The following is a 9,421-nucleotide window of genomic DNA, read 5'->3' as shown; positions in this document are numbered from 1 at the left end:
ACTCGAGGAACAAGAGAAATTGGTTTTAATTTTAAACTTTGTTCCTCGTTTGAAGGTAAATTCAGAGCCTTCAAGTAGGTAAGGGCAGGTGCCACAATTAGGGCGTGCACATTTTTTAACTGATGGGGGCGGAAGTGGTGTATGTAGTTGGAATTGGTTAATAATGTTTTCAAAGATTTGTGTTGCCTTTTGCATTTAAGGACTTTGTGTGTATTAATGATATTGTTCATTTTCGGGTCTGTGGTGAGTAAGGGGAGGTTTTGTTTAATTGTGGTGAATGCTTCGATGTTATTGGGGTTATGGGTGGAGATGTATGGAAGTATTTTGGGGTTGGGTGTGTTATTATGTTGGTTGGTTTTTAGTGTGTTTTTGTCAAGTTACTTGGCACGTTTTATTCCAAGATCTATGAGTGTGGAGGGATATTTGCGTTGTAACAGTGTTTTTTTGAGATCTTGTAAGCGTATTTCTCGAGTGGTTGGGTCAGAGACAATGGTGCAAATTCTTTTAGCTAAATTAAAGGGGATATTTATCTTGGTGTGTTTTGGGTGGCATGAGCTAAAAAGGAGGTATTGTTGTGAGTCTGTAGGTTTGTGGTAGATGTCGGTTGTGATTTGGTTATTAGGTGTTTTTATGATTAAGAGATCAAGAAAAGGGAGATGATGTTTGCTGAATTCCATAGTGAATTGAATGTTGGGATGTATGTTATTAAGAATGGATTTGAATTCTAGAAGTTTTTCATAGGGTTCATTCCATATGATGAAACAATCATCCAAATATCTTTTCCAGTTATCCATTAAAAAGATGTGGAAAAGGTGTCCAAATTTCTGACGTGAGGTTTCATATAGTGTTTACTTCAAAAAAACCCATTATGAGGTTCGCAAGGACTGGTGCAGCTTTAGTACCCATCGCGATACCACATTTTTGGCGAAAGTATGTGTCTGCAAACAGGAAGTAATTGTTGGTCAGAATGAACTTAAGTGATTCTATGATGAAAGTTGTGTTGATGCGATTAGGAAATGTTTCTGGGTGTTTGTGCAGCCAGAATTTAATTGCCTCAATCGCATATTCATGAGGGATATTTGTATAAAGGTTGACCACGTCAAAAGACACCAAGAGTGACTCCTCGTTTGTTGTTTTCGGGAGGTGATTGAGCATGTCAAGATCATCTCTGATGTAACTTTTGATGTGGCTTAGGAAAGGTTTCAAAAGAATGTCCAAGAAATTGCTTAAGCGATGTGTTTCGCAGGAGGTGCCTGCTATAATGGGTCTTAGTTTTAAATCTTCCGGTGCCTTGATGTTGATGTAGATTTCAGAGGAGAGTTTGCAAGCTTCGGTGATGGATTTGTTCTTATGGATTTTAGGGAGGCCATAGAAGAGGCTGGGCTTGCATTTGAAATTAGTGATGTAATCTTTTTCTTTGTATATATATTATATATATACATATATAATATATATATATATGAAATATACATATATAATATATATGTGTGTATATATATATGTATATATATATATATATATATATATATATATATATATATATATATATATATATATATATATATACATATATACACACATATATATATATGTTAATATACATATATATGTATAGACGCACACTTACACATAGACACATATTTATATATATGTGTGTGTATGTATGTGTATGTGTATGTGTGCGTGTGTGGGTGTGGGTGTGAATTAAACAATACGTATACTTATATTTTTACCGAACAAGAAATAAGGAAGTAGATTGAATGAACTTACCGTTGCATTGAACTCGCTCAAGAGATTTGATAGATATTAAATAAACTTCATTGGTTATTTTATTTATTTTGCAATTTCTTTTACTTTCTTTATTTTCTATTTTTTTTTTTTTTTTGTGATCAACAAATAAAAAATTATTTTATTATTTCGTTCTCTGTTTTAAAATTAAATTTTTCTGAACAAAGTTTCCAAATCGCAAGTTTGTTAATAAAACACCATATAAGATTACACACACATATACATATATGTATTACGTACGTGTGATGCGTATATGTATATCGAATGCGTATATCTAATGTCTGAATATGTATGTGTGTGCGTATATATATATATGCACACACACACACATATGTGTAGAAAGCGAATTTTCATTAATATAGGCTTTGATCAAAGTCAAGACTACACAATCACGTCTTTCTTATGATTTAAAGATGGCGAGAATATGTCTTTTGGATTGTGCCAGTTTGATCTTATGTTCTTTTCGCATTCTTGCATAATTATGTAGGAGATTTTTCCAGTTTCTTGTATTTTTTTTTTCTAGATATTTTCCAATTCTTTTCAAAATGACTTCACTTTATACTTTCTTATCATCTCGATCTAAGTTATTGTGTTCGTCCAGCTCTCTAGCGCTGCTCATTTAATACTAGTCTTGCTCTCGGTGGTTATTTGGCAGACACTGTTGATATATTCAATCTAATGGTTTATGATATTTCATTTCACATTCCAAGTTCACCACTCCCTCAATAGTCAATAACATGTCATTAGTATTATTTTAGTAGTACTAAGGTGACGAAGAGTCAGAACCGTAACCTGCCGGAGAAAATGCTTACCAGCATTTCATCCATCTCTACTTTCTGCGTTCGAACTCCGCCCAGGGCGACTTTGCCTTTCATCCTATCAGGGTCGATGAATTAAGTACCAGTTGAGCAGATGAATTAAGTACCAGTTGTGCCTATGACAGAAAAGATTATCAATTATACTAACATTAGTACTATAAATGTTATAATATTTATCAATAAATTTTTTTTTAAGATTACCACAGGCCTGACATTTAGGAAGTGGGTCTAGTCGATTACATTGACTCCAGTGTTGAGCTAGTACTTATTTTATCGACCCGGAATGATGAACGGCAAAGTCGACCTCTGCACAACTTGTAGATCCAGAACGAATGTTGCTGAGTATTTTTCACTGCCTTTAACATTATGAATAACACTGATATTATTGATTTCAAATTTTGGCCCAAGGTCAGTAATTTCAGAGATCGGGTAAGTCGATTACATTGACACCAGTGATCAATTGATATTTATTCTATCGAACCCGAAACGGTGGAATTTTAGCTCCGTGGAATTTGAGCTCAGGACGTAAAGTCGGACATTAGAAATTTCGCCCGGCGTGCTAACAATTTTACCAGTTCGTTGCCTTCTAATAATACTGGCATTATTAATAACATTATTTATATTAAATATAGATCTAAAGATTGGTAGAATCATTAGTCAACATGATGGAAGGTGGGAGATTCGGACGAGCAGTATACAAAATACCATGCAGTATTTAACTACGAATCTTTGCGGCCTAATTTTAAGTATACTCAAAATCCACTTCCTCTTTCATAATTCCATGATTGATAGATTAACAATGAAGTACTGGAGTAAGTTGAAATATGTGACTACACCCTTCATTCAAGCATTTTCTACCCTTGTTCGAAATTACTATTATAATATGAAAGGTAGAATTTGTAGGGTATTGGAGAAAATGATGGGAGCGTAGAATTGATACGTTATCGGAAATAGATATTTCAGCATCTACTTATGTCCCTTCACACTCTTAACTTTACATCTTGGCTATGTCTACTTTGCAGTTCCTCCCTTGTGTGAAGACTGCAATAAATATCAAATATTGTATCGCCATTCATAGTACCAAAAGTACGATGAATACCTAATAATGGTAATGGCTACTTCGAATACCTAGCTCTAGAAAGTTGTCAGGAAGATATCTTCACACTCTGTGTGCATTCAAGTTCTGTAAACCGCATCAATTTATTACATCCACATAACTTTGGATACAGAAAACAACAACCAAGTGTAATAATTTGAAGTGCTGCTGAGATAGATAGAATGAGCTGTCGGAGCAGCAGGCTATCGCAAACAACTACTGGAATTTTGTTAAAGGAATTGACAAATACCTAGGGATCGTGCAAAGATGATCCACATCAATGTGTCAGCATATACAGAAGAAACGAGTAACATTTAAAATGTATTTATGAATAAGAAATAATAAGTCTTTTGCGTAAAGCCCACAGGCATCCTCAAACATAAAGTAGAGATTAAAACAAACCCCACTGTTTTTCTATCTTGCTGATAGAGTGTGAAAATTTCCAGAGAATCTGCTTTACATTTCAGTAACACAACACCTTGCAAATTCCCCCTCAACGTTAAAAGTACCGAAGTGTAGAAAAGAATAAGAAATGTATTTAAAACAACCAACGCATTACAGAATGTTTTATAAAGGACACGCAAGACTGTCGCTAATAGTCAGACTACAAGAACAACGGAAGACTTCCATGACATAAAAAGCATCTAAGTCAAAAATAGCTGACCATAGACGGTGTAAGAAAAGAAACGATACTCCGGTAGAGATTGAAATTTCTATACTTGAGAGTAAACCACTGCAAAAAAATAAAACATCAAGGGCAGTGTATGAATGACTCCTCCTGAACCTAATGCCTAATGTTAGTACCACCATCAGCTCAATATGGCTTCCATTACTGAGTGATAATTATAAATATTGATTTCAAATGGGGAAGAGTTTTTGTTTTCTAATCTAACGGTAGCAACCTCTTTATTCTCCATAGCGGTAATTGTAATTCTAGGCGAAGGCATAATGAGTATGAAAATATGCAGTATAAAGACGAGATTAATTCTACAGAGAATTATAATCTAATTAACAACTCATCTTTTTACAATTAATTTATTATTTTTTAGATATGCAGTCAAGAAACTGACTTCGACAACTGCTTTCAATTTTTGTGTGGATGATAGCGATTTAATTCATTATAAAAAAACGAAGCTAAGATGAATTTTGATAAAAAAGAAGTCATTAACCTATTATGACACATGTCCCCAAGGTATTATCGCTTGCATGTAGTTACTACTTCACATAAGGCATAAGTGGCTTAGTGACATTCAAACTCATACGTCGTGAGTTAACGCTTTGGTTAGAGACAATTACCATTATATGACAGCTCTCAGACAACCAGAACTTTCAAAACAGGAATATTGAGATTGACACCTATGATACATTCGCATTTGCATTATATATCTGCAATAATGTGATCTGTTTTCAAACTTTTAAACGCATTGAGATTTGTATTTTTGTAAATTATACGGTACACCTAATATGTAGACAATTTAATTTAATAATCTTTGAAAGTTATGTATGGAAAAAAATATTGTTAAGGATTCTTTATGTCATTTATCTATCTATCTAGCTGCCAATCTGTCTGGCTTACTATCTGTATGTATGCATGTATGTATGTACGTATGTATGTATGTATGTCCATATGTCTGTCTGTTCGTCTATCTATCTATCTATCTATCTATCTATCTATCTATCTATCTATCTATCTATCTATCTATCTGTATGTATGTATGTATTTATGTATGTATGTATGTATGTATGTATGTACGTATGTATGTATGAATGTATGTATGTATTTCCATCTGTCTGTGTCTGCCCGTCTGTCTTCTATCTATTTATCAATTTATCTATGTCTTTCATCCTCTCTCTGTATATATATAGATATATATATGTACCTTTTCCTTTGTCTCTGATATTTTTCTAATCCTTTAATCCCGCTGCCCCCTCCCCATCTCTCCTCCTTCCGCGTGACCGGTGTCAATATATATACATAATTATATTTATATCTATAATTTAGAGAAGAACCACCATGGTGCAACTCAAACGATGAAGGAGGTCAGACACCATCAAGAAAAGCGTACTATACAAAATACTAGTTTAAAAATCTAAAAAATCCAAGAGAAAATTTGTACTCCATAAAATCTATAAAATATTAGACTAAAAACTTAAATCAGTTTAGTAAATTTATAAAAACGAAAGTGAATGAAAGACTACGCGCGTTTCATGGCCACATAAAAATGGGAAAATCTGGTCAATCTTTTATGTCACCATGAAACGCGCGTAGTCTTTCATTCACTTTCATTTTTATAAATTTACTAAACTGATTAAAATTTTTAGTCTAATATTTTATAGATTTTATGGATCACAAATTTTCTCTTGGATTTTTTAGATTTTTAAACTAGTATTTTGTATAGTACGCTTTTCTTGATGGTGTCTGATTTCCATCGTTTGAGTTGCACCATGGTGGTTCTTCTCTAAATTATTAATATATTTCTCATTATATAATTCAATTTAATATTATTAAATTGTATACCCTTGTAAGTTCGGATTTTGAAATTCCTTAAAATTATAATAGACGAGAAAAGAAGATAATAATGACAGGTCTTAGGATGCACCACCCAAAATCTGACATAGAAAGGTTATACATACAACATACTGAAGGTGGTAGAGGCCCTATAGAGCTAGAAAACTATTACAAAATAACTGCCTTAGGATTACAGAAATACCTACTTCAGAAGCAAGGGAAACTGATACAAATAGCCACAAAACACGAACAAAACAAAAACTGTCTTCAGTCTTTAAGGAAGCTGACAAATGCAAAAAGCGAATCATAGTACCTAACAACCATGAAGAAAAAGAAGAAACGTCAAAAGTTGTGAAACAACTGAAATCCCAACTAAAACTATCACAGCAACGGATCATGATAAAACGATGACAAGAAAAGCCTCTTCGTGACAAATATTAGGTTAAACTAAACAGAAAAGAAATAGACAAAGCAAAATCCCAACAATAGCTGAGAAGGATAGAACTCAAAGCAGAGACTGAAGGATAGAACTCAAAGCAGAGACTGAAGGATTTTTAATTGCAGTACAAGATCAAAGCCTTCCTACCAGAAATCACCTAAAACATATAATGAAGAGAAATACAAGCAACTGCAGAATATTTGGTGATGGAGAAGAAACAATAAATCATATTGTGTCTGGCTGCCCAGTTCTGGCTAAGAAGTAATATATTCACAGACACGTCAGAGTTGGAACCTAAATAAACGGGAAGCTATGACAACATTATGAAATCACAACAGAAAAAAGATGGTATAGGCACATGCCTGAAAAGATCATAGAAAATGAGAAAGCAACCATAGTCTGAGATATGCCAATACACACAGAGAAATCAATTCTAATAGGGCGGATATAGTTGTCAGAGATCACCAAGAAAACAAATGCTTTCTAATCGATGTATCAATACCAACAGATGACAATGTTTATTTATAAGAAACGGAGAAACTTTAAAAATACAAAGATTTGGAAATAGAGCTAAGTCGAATTATGCAACCTATTCTAGTAGACGCATTAGGTATGATGAGAAAAACATTCAGATAAATACATAACAAAAATTCCAAGGCTTACAAGTATATATAGCATACAGAAAATAGCACTACTAGACACAACACACATCTTACGTAAAACACCTTCAAGGGAATGAAAATAAGAGCATCACAACAAACCACAACGCATACCTGAGGCACACAGATCTGCACTTGGTAGCGCAGTGAAAGCAGGTGATAAAAATAAGATTACTGAACAATATTAATAATTCTTCTTACTAAAGGCACAAGCCCTGAAACTTTGGGTTGGAGGACTAGACGATTACATCGACCCTAGTGTTTCACTGGTACTTAAAAGTAAAGTCAACCTCGGCGGAATTTGAATTCAGAACGTAAAGACGGACGAAATGCTACTAAGCATTTCGTCCAGCATGCTAACGATACTGCCAGTTCCGCTGAGGTCGACTTAGCCATTCATCTTTTCGGGGTCGATAAAATAAGTACCAGTTGAGCACTGTTTTCGATGTAATCAACTTTCTAGAATTGCTGATCTTGTGCCAAAATTTGAGACCAACAAGAAAACTTTCTTACACATGAGGAATAGCCTGGACTGCTCGTTTCAAACTTGAAAACATCAGCCAATGAAGAATGTCAAAGTCAGTAAGGCTTGCTTTCTTTGGGGCTTGTGCAGAAAGCATATTACAGAGGTAGTTAGCCATTGGTATCCTCCAGAATTCTATCTGTCTTAGAAAAGGAAATTGAACTCAGTCTGCCTGATGAGTGAATGACAAATATTGACGGTGAATGAGGGAGGCCTATGTGTGGTCGTGCGATTGTAAGAAACGGCAGTGGTAAAATTTTACAAGATACATATCCCTTTTGAAATAGTGGCAATCGAAACAATAGGTATTTCCGGTAAATCAACGAAGGCTTTCATCAACACCATCGGAGCCATGATAGCTGAAATAGCATTTCGCTATGGCTGTGGCAACGAAGTGGTTTAGTAAATCGTTTGAGGCAAATCGCGACAAAGCTTTGTACGTCAGAGACTTACTGGAATATTAATAGCTATATCCTCTTCTTTTGTTTATCAATATAGAAATTAAACCGTGGTTATCAATTAACGCATGTGTAGTAATTAGTTTGCTTCTCACCCAAAGGATTCCGAGTTCGTTTCCAATGTGTGGCACATTGAACAAACGTCTTCTAGTTTCGTCTCGATGTGACCAATGTTTTGTAAGTGGGTTTAGGAAGCGGAAACTGAAAGAAGCCCGTCGTATGTATATATGTATCTGCATGCGTTCGTGCGTGTGTGAGTGTGTGTGTGCGTGCGTGCGTATGTGCGTGATGAATTTGTGTGTTTGTGTGTGTGCGCGCGCGCGCGCGTGTATCTTTGAGTTTGTATTTGTCCCCCACCAACGCTTCACAACCACTGTCGGAGTATTTACGTGACCACATCTTAGCGGTTCGACTAAAGAGACCGATAGAATAAGTATCAGGCTTAAAAAGAATAAGTCCTGGGGTCAACTGTGCCCCAGCATAACCGCAGTCTGATGACTCAACCAAGTAAAAAGAAATAAAAGGATAAAAAAGTTTAAGAATATTTACAGATATTTATTGATGAGGAGAGGAGACTCAATATTGAGAGTAGAGTCAAATTTCTCGTAAAAATCATATTGACTTAGTCTTTAAGTTTCGCCTGAACACATGTTTATAATGTGTGTGTGATAGAGAGAGAGAAAACGTGCGTGTATACGTGTGTGTGTGTGTGTGTGTGTAAAGATAAAAATACCTAAATATACAGTATATAAATAACCTTGAAGCCATTCTGTAAAATGTAGCTACTGCAGTTAAATCACATGGTTTTTGGTCAGTGTCAAGGATCAGCCTAACTAATTTCAGATTTTCTAACTACTTTATGATAGATCAATAACTCATTTCCTGGTCACACATAGTTTCAGGATCTCTTTCAAGGCTTCCAATGTTGGTGAGAGGAACAGAAGTTATACCCTGACGGGGGACCTGTCGGAATGCTTGAAACGGAGTGAACACCACTGGTGCCATACATGCTCCACGTGGCATGATGAAAGCGAGTTACAAATTACAGCTATCACTTAAGAACAGAATGTTTAACGGTAAACCGCCCACGGTTTCTTTCAAAAAATTTTCACTCGAGGGGCTTTGGTCGAA

General features: G+C 35.0%; 1 protein-coding gene across 1 annotated transcript in view; it reads right to left on the bottom strand.

The window, feature by feature from the left end:
• Nucleotides 1-9,421, bottom strand: part of LOC128247835 (uncharacterized) — a 646,611-nt gene that overhangs the window by 368,880 nt on the left and 268,310 nt on the right. The gene's annotated exons all lie outside the window — the stretch shown is intronic.

The sequence above is a fragment of the Octopus bimaculoides genome, chromosome 5 (genome assembly GCF_046866305.1).
Source record: "Octopus bimaculoides isolate indiv1 chromosome 5, ASM4686630v1, whole genome shotgun sequence".
NCBI lineage: Eukaryota > Metazoa > Mollusca > Cephalopoda > Octopoda > Octopodidae > Octopus > Octopus bimaculoides.
The sequence above is the reverse complement of the archived record's forward strand: the minus strand, read 5'-3'. Positions and strand labels throughout refer to the sequence as shown.